The sequence below is a fragment of the Haliotis rufescens genome, unplaced genomic scaffold, assembly GCF_023055435.1.
Source record: "Haliotis rufescens isolate VD_foot unplaced genomic scaffold, xgHalRufe1.0.p SCAF_6, whole genome shotgun sequence".
NCBI classification, from domain to species: Eukaryota; Metazoa; Mollusca; class Gastropoda; order Lepetellida; family Haliotidae; genus Haliotis; species Haliotis rufescens.
This window is the reverse complement of record NW_025964334.1, coordinates 53,079,356-53,093,223: the sequence shown is the minus strand read 5'-3', so window position 1 is coordinate 53,093,223 and position 13,868 is coordinate 53,079,356. Positions and strand designations below refer to the sequence as shown.

The 13,868-nt window shown below is 39.9% G+C and overlaps 1 long non-coding RNA gene across 1 annotated transcript; it reads left to right on the top strand.

Moving 5' to 3' along the window:
- The first annotated feature begins 2,314 nt into the window (after window positions 1-2,314).
- LOC125374897 lies at window positions 2,315-3,583 on the top strand. Its single transcript, XR_007218794.1, has 2 exons — window positions 2,315-2,418; window positions 3,545-3,583. It is a non-coding gene; the product is annotated as an uncharacterized LOC125374897 (long non-coding RNA).
- The last annotated feature ends 10,285 nt before the right edge of the window (window positions 3,584-13,868 follow it).

Genomic DNA, 13,868 nt, shown 5'->3' with positions numbered 1-13,868 from the left:
TACAACGGGATATGATCTCGATCTTACAGTTGCTTTCATCTTTATATTTTTAATTACAGAATAAAATATTAAGAAAATAGATATTCAATAAGATTTTTATAACATTTCATAACAAATTATTTTTGAACAGACATTTTTTCACAATTCTCACGAATATATATATTTTTGACTTTTCGTCTAGCAGTTTATATTTTAGATAGACCTCGTTTTCCCCGTTTTTCAGTCTGCTCGTCTCGGTTAATATCGGGTATAATCGTTTGCGTATGCGTTTTAGCTCCATACCAGTGCGTGCTACCTAGACTGCACTTTGGCACTATAGGCGTAGTCTATTCATAGATACAATAGCGCTGTTTGGAGCTTGTAATCCTTTCTCCGATATAACAAACAACTGTTAAATGTACCTGATTGAGCTGCCGTAATATGAAACGATAGATTCCATTGGGTACAAATAAGAACATAAACCAATCAAACATTTTCTCTCTCTTACATCGTGCAAAGTCTACACGTTGTCAACAATGGTAAGTGGTACCTGTCAATGATCATATTAAACCAAAGATATGTCCCTTTCCGGTTTATTTATATTTTCTTTATCGGATGCTATGTAGACAAGAAGTGCACTAGGACAGGAAAATTCTGAAACTGAATCTTTCTGGACTTGTATCTTGCCATGATAACATACTGGTCCGGCATCACTGCAATCAGTAGTGTCAGCATCATTGATTCATTCTAGGATCAGTCAGTGTATATCAAAAGGTAAACTAACATATAGTCTCTGAAATCTTATATTACACAATATCCTTCTTGACTCTAAAAATAAAAAAATATTTCCCTATGCTGATTCCAGGAATAGAGCTAGCTTGAGCTGGCTAGACTTGCTTTTTGTATGTGTTTCTAGATTATTTATTTTTCATAAAATAAATATATTCCACGGTCATGGTGCAGGACTAATCAAAAGGCTGAGTACAATATGTAAACGTTCACCAAACAAAGGAATGTGAACATGAATAACGATGTCAATACTCAATTTATTTATAGTTTATTTAGTCTGACATTTTGTCAAGATTAGTGATAGTGATATTACTGAAACACCAGACCCATAATATATAAATAAACAAGGCACGTCACTTGCCATTTTGGCCGAGGTTGAAATGGTCTGTATTGTTTAAATTAAATAGAATTGTATGCTTCTCATGTTCACAATACCTGTCCACCTCCCCTTGTGATATTGCTGAGTGCTGCATTAAACATTATACAAAAATATAATGAGAGTAATTGAGCCTGGACCAGACAAACCCTACAGTGACTAGAACCATGAGCAATAATGAAAGCTGTCAGTCATCATGACACACAATCTCTCAAGTCACCAAAATTGACCAGCAGATCTGATTCAAAAGAAGGCATTCACATATACCTACCTACTTTTCCTCTGAATCCCACAAGGTTCTTGCTAGTTATACCAATATACACAGAACATATACTTAGGACCTGTTCTTTCCCAGAATCCCTGGTAGCACGGGTTGCCCAGTCGTTAAAGGTGCCGCGATTCGCTGTGCAGAGTTGCGTCCTTTGGGCACACCAGAAACCTATGATTGTGGGTTAGAATCCCGGTTTGCCCAAATTATGTTTCTAGGTTTGTCAGCACCATACCCGTGCTCGTGGGTTTCACCGAAGTGGTAAACGTCTTAGACCTGCATGACTTCGGGCTTTCTTCCCACATTAAGCTGACACGCCGTGTAATAATGGAACTGGAATAATGTTAAAAGCGGCGTTAAACCCAACTCACTCACTCACTCACTCCCCAGAATCCCACTAAACTGGGTCACTGTGACAATTTGTTGTTGTAAGAGGTGACTACTGAGCCGCTGCTGGTCAGGCAAGCTGATTCAATTGATTAAGTGTCATAGAAGTATTAGTACCCTGAGTTTTGGACATTGCTTAAAGTGTTTGTTTGTTTGTTAAACGTTCAACCCCGCACAGCAATATTCCAGCTATATGACAGCAGTCTGTAAATAATCAAGTCTGGACCAGACAATCCAGTGATTGACATAATGAGCATCAATCCAGCCAATTAAGGTACGATGACATGCATCAACCAAGTCAGCGAGCCTGACCACCTGATCCCGTTAAGTACTCTTATGATAAGCATTGTAGCTTTTTACAGCAAGCATGGGTTGCTGAAGACCTATTCTAACCTGGCTCTTCATGGGTTTGTCTGGCCCAGATTTGAAGAAAAGCATAACACAATCCAAAGCCTGTAACTTCAAAACTTGATGAAAAAGCTGAATAGCAATTGTGTCTTTTGTTTCAGTCGGCGTTGTTCAACTTCCAGAGCTTGTTGACAGTGGTGTTACTGCTGATTTGTACATGTGCATATATCAGATCCATAGCACCAAGTTTACTGGACAAAAACAAGACTGGGTATGTATATTGACTGCACTTTTGAAATTCATAGACTAAATAAGTCAAATCATCATATATACTTTATTCGATGTAATAAGCGCCCAGGGCGCTCCCAAAATTAGAAACAGGGGGCTCTTATAAGAATATTATTTTGGTGGAAAAAACAGATTTGAAAGATAAATTTCGTGGTTTATGCTGACAGACTGAAATGTTTATATACGACAGATATATTTTTTCAGAATTTAATTGCCCATAATTAAGGGTGCATATAACACATGAGTGCGAATAAATAAGTCTTGTGTACATTGATCAATCGGAAGGGGTGCTAATTGGGATTGTTCACTAGCCAATATATGAGCAATTATCGCTGTGGGCGCTTATTAGAGCGGGGTGCTTATTACGTCGAATACGGTAAAGAGAATCTCACCTGAGTGTCTTTTGATATCAAATATATCAACACAAGTTAATAAAAGAGGGAAAACTCCGAGGCTTGCCGAGGATTTTTTCCACTTTTATCAACTAATGTTGATATATTTTATATCAAAAGACACGAGGGTGAGATTTTACTTATCATCCAACATCATTCTTCCAACTTTTTCAGTTTGTAGACAGTAATTAGCAGTGTCTTAAGTCTAAAAAGTACTGCTAACAGCTTCAGTAGCAGAGCCATTAGTGATGTCATTTGATTGTGACGTCATGGTAACCAATGACGTCACAATGGTCTGCAAAGCATTGTGATGCAATTTCATTGCAGCGATATCTACAGTGTAGATATCGCTTGATCTCACCCAAGCGATAACTCCTGTGGGAGCCAGTTTTGGATGATAAACAGTGTTATACAGATAAAAACAAAGTACTTGTAATTTGCATGTTCAGTCCAATATATTTATAATTTCAGACGAAACACAATGCTGAATACATTCTCTACATACAGTGAACAAACAAACACACATAAAATATTCTGTTAAAATGTGAACGTTAGTTTTAAGAAATTCCTTTCATTTTGTATCTGGACAGTTAGCATGGTTAGAATATATTTTGATTTTAGAAACACTCATCTCAGAAAAAGTCAAATACTGTAATACAGACAGTGAGGACATCCTGAAGACAACCTTACAATGTATTCTTTGATCTTCAATTTCAGAATATTAGGAACCTTTTGGAAATTTGCCAGAATAGGTAAGTATCTAAGTCTTGTTTATCAAGTGAAGAGTGACAGCATAGCTCAGAAGACACAGGGGGTAGGGGAGGCACGGGGGGCCCAGTCGTCTAAGGCGCCACGATTCGCTGTGCAGAGTTGCGTCCCTTGGGCACGCAAGAAACGTATGATTGTTGGTTAGAATCCCGGTTCACTCCGATTATGTTTCTAGGTTTGTCATCACCATTTCCCGGGTGACAACCATTCCCGCTAAAACCTCAAAATTCATTTTTTCTCCTTATGTTTTTTTAATCGATTCCATTTAGATATTTCAAGCTATAGATTTTGCAGATACAAATGCATCGTATCTGATATATTGATTGATAAAAAAAGGCAAATTCTGCAATTTTTCCATTCTTAATTTTCTACAAATATTTGGGTGATCGCAGAATTGCAGAATTCATCTGGAACTGTACAAAAGTGGAAACCATCTTTACTATGTTTCTGGTTGATATGAAAATATTTGTTTGCAGGGGAAAGAAAAAGTCCATATGTAGCTGTTTGCTGTGTGGCCATGGCAGCCAGTATTTTGTTCTGGTCCTGAAGACAGAGATTACATGTGTGTGAAGATGCTGGAGAGAAAGCGAGAGAGAGAAAAACAGTGGTGCTGACAACATCCAGCTTCCTAGTGGGCGGCATGCTGGAATACTTGGGAGTTATGCCCCTTGGATGATAGACAATGCATGTAGTGATATGATAAAACGTATTGTAACTGAAATGAAATTGGTTGCATTAAAGTATCTTTTTCCAGTTATTAATAGTTATACAAAAAAATTAAAAGATGTCAAATAGTGATACCAAATTTAATTAAAACGATCTACTTTATTCATCAATGAAATTAACTTGTAAGGTGTCACTTGTTTACTTGTGTACCTAGAAAAGCTCACTGACTTGAGAGTATGTACCTAATATCAGTTACATAGAATTCCTGTTTTTTTCTGGGCTGAATTGCATGTGGAATGTGTTGATACATGGGTGGATACAGCTTTTATGAAAAAGGGTGGTGCACAATTAAGATCCATTTATTGTCTTTGGTGGTAATTTATACAGAAATAAAGATTTTTTTCGAAATAAAAAGGGGGGGGGGGTGCGCACCCCCGCACCCCCCCTCTGTATCCGCCCATGTGATATGACAACAATCTTGAAATGATGCAATCATAAGGTTATTAATGCAAACGGTCATTGTTTCATATTTATTTGTCCAGTCTCTGTCTTGTAAATCATTCATTGTCTTGTTCACAAGTCCTGAGTGCATACTATGTTCATTTGTACAAACAGTAACCATGTAGGATGTTTTCCACTTCAAAGTTCTATACATTTCTGTAAATAAAGGTGAAAAATATGTTTGGAAGAGTCTCGTCTCTGAATATGTAAGTAAAAATCCAGTCCTCTGTCCAGCTTTGCTCTTTTATTAACAAGGAAAGACAAGCACGTCTTGGTGTCCAGGGCCCACTTGCACAAAGCGATTTTAGCGCTAAGATGATCGTAACTCCCATTCTTTAACATAGGCTTACGATAGTCTTAGCGCTAAGATCGCTTTGTGCAAGTGGGTCCAGGTGCTTTAGTCAATCCACCAGTTGGTAAGATGGTTCTTGACCTCGTGACAGATTCTTTTATGAGGAGGAGCAGCACCCAAGTCCAACTGTTCGACCTTTATCTGGTCAGCTTTCTCTATTCTCTCAACTGACACCGACAGGATCAATCGAAAAGATGATTATGGTCGCTATGCATTTATCATTCAAAACTGGCTCCCACAGGAGATATAGCGAAAGAATACACGCAATTCAAGTAACAAAATGGCGCTTGCGAAACGTAAAGTATCGACTGGCAAATCAGAAGAGAAATTCACAGTTTAATACAAATCATTTTCAACAAAATAAACAAACGGTAAGAATCGGTATTAACTACATAAATGACCATCTGTCATTATATGACTTGTCAACGTTGAACTGACGTAAATCAACAGTTTGTGTACGAGCTGTCTCGTGTAGGCCAACATAGTTCCGTCAACGTGTTATGTTCAACTGCAGTGAAATATCAAGTGTTATGTTCACTGCAATGAAAATATCACTTTTCTCAACTTCAGAAAACTCAGTCTTTCACACTGAAGTATATATATAGAATACTAAACGAGCTCCCGTGTAATACCAATTTTATGAAACGAGTGAATAGTTCTGGTATCTGACGAGCGAAAGCGAGTCAGATACCACAACTATTCACGAGTTTCATAAAATTGGTTTTACACGAGAGCGAGTTTAGTATTTTATTTATTACTTGTCATTTATAATGTTTTTAGAATTATACTGTTGAGTGTAAATAGGCTGACACCTACACGATCCATGGCATAATCCAATTGAGTTTAACAGAATAATACTTCAAACACGTCAAAAGTTGAAACGTATGAATTTAATATCATACAATGGTCCACCTTTAGAATTCAGGCGTTCGTCCCACAAAATTATCGTAGTGTTAGGCTATCACAACTCACATAATTTAACTTAGACTAAAGACTCTCGTTGCGCTAGAGTACGATCACCTTGTGGAACGGGGCCTTGCAGCTCAAAGTTTACAGTGACGTCACAATACCCGATGACGTAATTTGTGGAATTTTGTTGCAAGATCCATCGGCGAAACAATGCCAGGTGACGTCAGCCTAGCAACAAGGTTGCTGGGGTCATCGAGTGTGCATAACCTCCTCCCAGTGATCTATCATCTCCACAAACAATGTCGTTGAATACGCCAAGGGATGTTGAGAGCTTTCAATATTTGTTCGTGAAACGTGTTCCGAGAGTACATAAGCACGCGTTTTGGTATTACACAATGTAATAAAGCTGTATGTTTATTAAACGGGTGATCTCTTCACGGGCAAGTAATAAAATAAATTGCTTGGGTGAGATCAAGCGACAGCTACATTGTAGGTATTGCTGCAATGAAATTGCATCACAATGCTTTGCAGACCATTGTGACATCATTGTTATCATGACATCACAATCAAATGACATCACTAAGGGCTCTGCCACTGAAGCTGTTAGCAGTACTTTATAAACTTCAGACACTGCTTATTACTGTCTACAAACAGAAAAATTTGGAAGAATGATGTTAGATGATAAATAAAATCTCACCCTCGTGTTTTTGATATAAAATATTTCAACACTCGTTGATAAAAGTGGGAAAAGTACTCCGCAAACTCGGAGTCTTATTGAGGACTTTTTCCACTTTTATCAACTCGTGTTGATATATTTGATATCAAAAGACACAAGGGTGAGATTCTCAATTTCCCTGTGCATGAACATACAAACATACTTTTGTGAAAAAAGACAGGTTGAGTTGAAATCTTAGTGTCAAGATATTTACATAATCAAAGAGTTCATTAATTAAATCTCAAAGGTATTTACTTCTCCGTTAAGTTCATTGTATCTGAGTAGATAGAGGTCCTTTGTTTTTTATATCTTTCCAACACATGGGATTAAGTCTTTTAGAACTGTTCCCTTAGCACAACAGGTTGTTTGTTTGTTTGTTTATTTGTTTTTTAATATAACATAAACATTAAGGGTCCATCAACTCTTGTCTCATCGAGACTAGTGGACATCTTATTTTGCACTTAAACAATGTTATATGGTGACGAATGTTATGAAGAAAGTAACAACGATATTCTATGTGAAAGCATAACACCACATCGCAGGGTCTAAAAAACGTATTTTATACAATTATATCCACGAGAGACAATGGCGACTTCAAATATACCAAGTGGTTTTCTATTTATATGTCCTGGTGTGAACAAGCATCATGTTATATGAAATAAAGACACAATCTTCTCAGTGATATGTATGTAACAGCGTCCGTAACAACAGCTCTCGCATCCTGGTTACGTCAACAGCCGTGTCTTTGTAGTTCCACTGAGTGCAAACAGTGCCCCTCCTTCAGATAACGGTTAATCATTATCACGTGAGACGTGGATCCATGAGCGCCCAGCCTCGTGCTGAAATGTAAAGACGGCGCCCACAACGTTTGACGCGTTGCAACATCACGGCAGTGGCAAACTCTTTGATCGTCACATTAAATTTACAAAAAGAGAATTTCCCCAAAATATTTATTCAACACTGACATGTTTGAAGCAAAAAGAACAATTTCGTTTCCTTTTTTTACACCTTAACCAGTTTTTGTCTACTATACAAATGCCTCAATCTCATTTGGGTAACGTTTCTAACAATGGTAGAGCGTCTGCCCGGAGAGCGGAAGGTCCGGGGTTCGATCCCCGGTCGCGCCATACCAAAAGACGTTAAAAGATAGTGCTTGTTGTTACCCTGTCCGGCGCTCGACATTAAGAGGCTAAAACAAGGACTGGTCGGCTCGGAGTCAGTGTACTGTGTCTGAGTGAGGAATTCATGTTAAACTGCGGCATGGTATCTCAGTGGACTAGCACTATAAATCGGCATCAGTCCGGACTAGTACAAGCAGCTGCACACGCGTGCATTCACGTCGCAATATAAGTGCAATAATCTTGGACGCGACGTTAAACCACATTCCACCTCACCTCACCTCTCAACAAATGTAATGCATTTCAGGGTTTAAATATAAATAAAACTGAACAACTAACAAAAAGTCAATTATTTTAAGAACTCGACCAAATGTGGCATTTTATAAGCAATTGTTAAAAAATAAATAAAAATGCATGGATTTTTATTCAATTACCCATAGACTGTTCAGATAAATATCACAAATAGACCACGGCGTCATGACAGCCGTGGAACCGCAATCCCATGACAGATCACTTAATGTCATCAGCGAAACTGTGACCGTCTGGTTAGTCCTCGACCACTCGTCATCTCTTGTCATGTCATGCTACTTATACAGCCGTGGGTATCAAGTATGAACACTGGAAAAAACGTCTGGCAGAAAACATGTATGCTGCTCAAAAGAAATTAAGGGTCACCCGATTCTTTCTTATTACTACAGTTAAACTGTTATGGCATGACATTAACTATATCATTATGAAAGAATCGGGTAGTCCTTAACTTCTTTTGAGTCAGCCATGACATGAGTGACTAACTATAGTAATATAAAGGATATGTGGTCCTTAACTACTTTTGAGTCAGCCATGACATGAGCGACTAACTATAGTAATATAAAGGATATGTGGTCCTTAACTTCTTTTGAGTCAGCCATGACATGAGCGACTAACTATAGTAATATAAAGGATATGTGGTCCTTAACTTCTTTTGAGTCAGCCATGACATGAGCGACTAACTATAGTAATATAAAGGATATGTGGTCCTTAACTTCTTTTGAGTCAGCCATGACATGAGCGACTAACTATAGTAATATAAAGGATATGTGGTCCTTAACTTCTTTTGAGTTGTATACATTCACGATGATGGGAATACAAGAGACATCCAAATGCTACATTTAATCGTTACCTGTTGACAAAAAGATTGATTGAATAAATTCGTGTGCGTCAGACTGACACAAACATTGACGTAATAACCGTTATGTTTTTCCAACTTTAGCATGGATGTTAAATATCAAATACATTTGTTCAACTTAATATACCTAATGAAACTTATTCCATTTGCTGTAACACACATCTTTCCAAAAAGGTACATAGATCTATGTACATGTACCTCTTTGTAGCCTAGTGGTTAAAGCGTTCGCTCGTCACGCCGAACACCCGGGTTCGATTCCCAACATGGGTACAATGTGTGAAGCCCGACGTGATATTGCTGGAATATTGCTAAAAGCGGCGTAAAATAACACCCACCCACTCTTTGTCTTCCCTAAAGGAGCTATCCAAGGACACGGTAACAAAACATAAGATTCATGTTCAACAATGCTTGAACATTAAAACAAAAAACGATGATCGGCTGTATTGTTCTCAGATCTACCAGTTTCAATACTGTTATAGTGCAAACCATTTCAATACTTATTTAACATTTCATTTATCTAAATACCTAACTGGTTCAATATGTTTCCAAGTGCACCGAAATTCTATGCACTTTGTCTGTTTAATATATTCAGCAAACATTCAGCCTATCCCCTCTTATCATAAGCCCCTCCGGGCAGGACCCTTAACCTCCAACGCTATCTATAAATTTCAATTAACACCTCCTAACGTCGCCGGATCTTACGTATATACATACATACACGTGGGGCAATGACCTTGTCACACGTTACGTAATACCTCGCTCTACAAAACCCGACTGACATGGTCAGTCAGGGAGACAGCCGAGAGAGACAGCCAGAAGGTAAGTGACAGAACGGTTCTCCCACCCGGGGAGATTGGCCACTCGGTCCCGGTGTGCGTTCTGTCACGTTATTATCAACATGTACCTTTTCGACTTATTCCAAACCATCAACAATAAACATGGCTGCTGCCGTCTTAAACTTCACCCCTGAGTTTTGTCATCCGTCTCCGCCCTGAGCTACCATCCGAGGGCCGAAACTTACGCCCTTGGACAATGCGAACACCACACATCTAAATTTCGTCTATGTGCTTCTCTGGCTTCTGGCAAGTTTACAATTTACATAAAATAAAATACAATAATCTGATTTAAGAAGCCTGTAAGTGCGTAATAATATTTTTACCATTTCCATTTAAAAAATCCTACTATTTCAATCTTCTTTAAACCATTCAAACATTATGCCGTGAAATATAAAAAAAACTATTTTTATATACAATAACCCCACCTAATGAAATCCATCAAGTAGTGTTCTGAGTATTTTATGAACAACTGAAATTCCCATTACATCTTGTTGATGCCAAGGCCGAATGGTTTGCCCAATCAAAACCCATCTTATTGAAACGAGAGATGCTATGATTTTACACACCGGCCCAGAGGCGCGTAACACTTTCCCCCTGTCTAACAATGGGTGCATGGAACCATCCCACTCATCCCATCAGTTTTCGATACACTCAGTGCATATTTACCCCATCCCATATAAACCCTGATTTTCTTTTAGTTGCAGAGCGTTGGCACAAGAAACATCTTTCAAACCCGTAATCTACAATATGCCAAAGCATAGTTTCATACATTAGTTAGTTAACACTAAAAAGACATGCCTCATGTTATTTTAAATCTAGAAATTACTGACCCAAGGGTTGTTTTCGTCGATTTTACAGCTGCTTTGCCGTAGGTCTAAATTTAAATGCTCTGATAAAAACAGACGAATCCAAAACAAGGCGAGGTGAGGTGAAATTGGGTTTAACGTCGCGTCCAAGATTATTGCACTTATATAGCGACGTGCATGCACGTGTATGTGTGTGTGGCTGCTTGTACTAGTCCGGACTGATGCCGATTTATAGTGCTAGCACACTGAGATACCATGTCGCAGGTTAACATGAATACCCCCCTCAGACACAGTATACTGACTCCGAGCCGACCAGTCCTTGTTGTAGCCTCTTAATGCCGAGCGCCAGACAGGGTGACAACAAGTACCATCTTTTAACGTCTTTTGGTATGACGCGACTGGGGATCGAACCCCGGACCTTCCGCTCTCCGGACGGACGTTCTACCATTAGACCAGGGAATCCAAAACAAAACATCAGACACATGCAACACCCGATTACCGCCGGTAAATACTACATAACATCTCCATGTGGGACCATAAGCTTACAGCAGATCGGCGATATTTTGCCACGTTCATGACAGCAACGAGCACGGGTATTGCACAGACAAACCGAGAATCAGGGCGAATCTATGCATGCGTGCATGCGCGCGTGCGTGCGTGCGTGCGTGCGTGCCGGTTGTACAGTGCTAGCTCACTGAGATACCATGCCGCAGTTTAACATGAATACCCAACTTAGCCACAGTATATTGACTCCAAGCTGATCAGTCGTTATTTAATCCCTTTTATACCGAGCGCCAGGCAGGGCAACAACAAGTACCATCTTGGAACGCCTTTTGGTATGACGCGGCCGGGAATCGAACCATCGACCTTTCGCTCTCCGGGCAGACGCATGTGACAAAAATATGGATTTAAAACTGCTGTTTCTGCTGTCACTAGGCAATGTCAGCAACGACCTGCGGCTAGTTACCACATAGAAGTATTGTTTTGGCGCTAAACATTACAAATATATCCGAGACTGTTGTAAGCTGCAACGACTCTGGCGTAATGTCTGTAGAATATATAAATACGCCAAAAGTCGATAAGTAAAAACCAAATATGTACAGGTAGAAAAATCGTTTAAAGGAAAACAGTTTCAGCGTAGGCTTATTTTTTCCGTCAAAGCTTCAGCTACCTTGGATGTATACACCCCCTGGTAAAACCACTTCTGGAACTATTGGGGATATTGATGGCGGGTAACCATGTTAGACTCAATACAACACCAGTAATGGGCGGGACGATTTTTTTGGTTCATTTTGGCTTACATAAAATATGAGTGTTTAAACACAACTAAACAGTGTTGCTAGGTGGCATATGTCATTATATGCGCCGTGAGCAATGAAGGTAAAACATATTCGCGAACGGACGAAGGTGTTGGACGTAAAGATAGTTATCGAGCTATTAAAGAAGGCTGGAAGACCGTATTGTTAAACTTTTTGTTTGGATAATTAATTAAACGAAAGCCTTTAATAGGAACGGATATTAATTGTATATCAATTTAATTTTTCAGCACCCATAGATCTATATCCATATTCCTTCAAGTAATTGTACAACCAAGAGTCGCGTCCCTTAAACGTGCCAGAATCCTATGATCGTTGGTCCGTATCCTGAATTCGACTTGACTGTGATTCTTGGTTTACAAGCACTGTGCTTGTTTCACCGAAGAGGTACACGCCTATCTCTACGACACACACACACGCATACGCACACACACACACACACACACACACACACACACACACACACACACACACATGCACATGCAGCAACTGCACGAGTCTCTACTTCTTTATTTACAACGTTGCGACGTTTCGGGATAGAAAGATAGTGAGTGAGTGAGTTTGGTTTAACGCCGCTTTTAACAGTTTTCCAGTTATATCACGGCGTGTCGGCTTAATGTAGGAGAAAAGCCCGAAGTGATGCAGGTCGTAGACGTTTACCACCTCAGTGAAACCCACGAGCACGAGTATGGTGCTGACAAACCTGGAACATCATCGGGGCGAACCGGGATTCCTAGGTTTCTGGCGTGCCCAAGGGACGCAACTCTGCACAACTCTATTATCGTCTCGTCTGTGCACTTGTAAGCATACTTTGGCACGTACTCAGGAACCAGTACAAATGGTTGATGCTACACGGGGCAGCCGGGTAGTCTAGTGGCTAAAGCGCCGAAGACGCTGTGTGAAGCCCATTTCTGGTGTCCCCACCATGATATTGCTGGATTATTGCTAAAAGCGGCGTAAAACCCAACTCACTCACTCACTCACTGATTCTACACCAATTGGAATTAAGATGGCAATTTGGCTTCATTTATTTTTCCTAATAACATGTTATTTAAGCGACTCCTTACATTTGCCTGAGAGTTGCGCCAAAGTAATAGAGACATTTGTTGCCTAGTGGTTAAAGCGTTTGCCCGTCACGCCGAAGACCAGGGTTCGATTTTCCTCATGGAGGGGGTACAGGTGGCCCAGTCGTCTAAGGCGCCGCGATTCGCTGTGCAGAGTTGCGTCCCTTGGGCACACCAGAAACCTATGATTGTGGGTTCGAATCCCGGTTCGCCCCGATTATGTTTCTAGGTTTGTCAGCACCACGTGCTCGTGGGTTTCACCGAAGTGGTAAACGTCTAAGACCTGCATCACTTGGGGCTTTCCTCCCAAATTAAGCTGACACTTCGCGATATAACTGGAATACTGTTTAAAGCGGCGTTAAACCCAACTCACTCACTCACTCCTCATGGATACAACTATGTGAAGCCCACCGTTGTTTCATGTCGTGTTACTTCTGGCGTTAACGAGAGACCACATACCGACGTCGGAAAAAATGGCCTCTGCATAAACGCAGTTCAAACCCCTATGAGTCATCGAAATCAGTGACCACTGAATTCGTCTAAATAAGACGAAACTCGTGGCTACGAATTTGGAGTTAATGTCTCGGACCTTAATTCTGCCAATCGTGAGGACATCAAAACTGAGCTGATCAACCACGATCCTATGTATAGCCCAACACAAGACACAGATCAATTTACGTTCACCGCATTTGATCCTCATTAGTCACGAGGTTGTGATTATTTCCCTTTTCACTAATTTATCAATAGGCTGTTCATGATGTTCACATTAGCGATACTGAAACCGCCTCCGTTGTCTAGTGGTGGAGCATACCCGGAGAGCGGAAG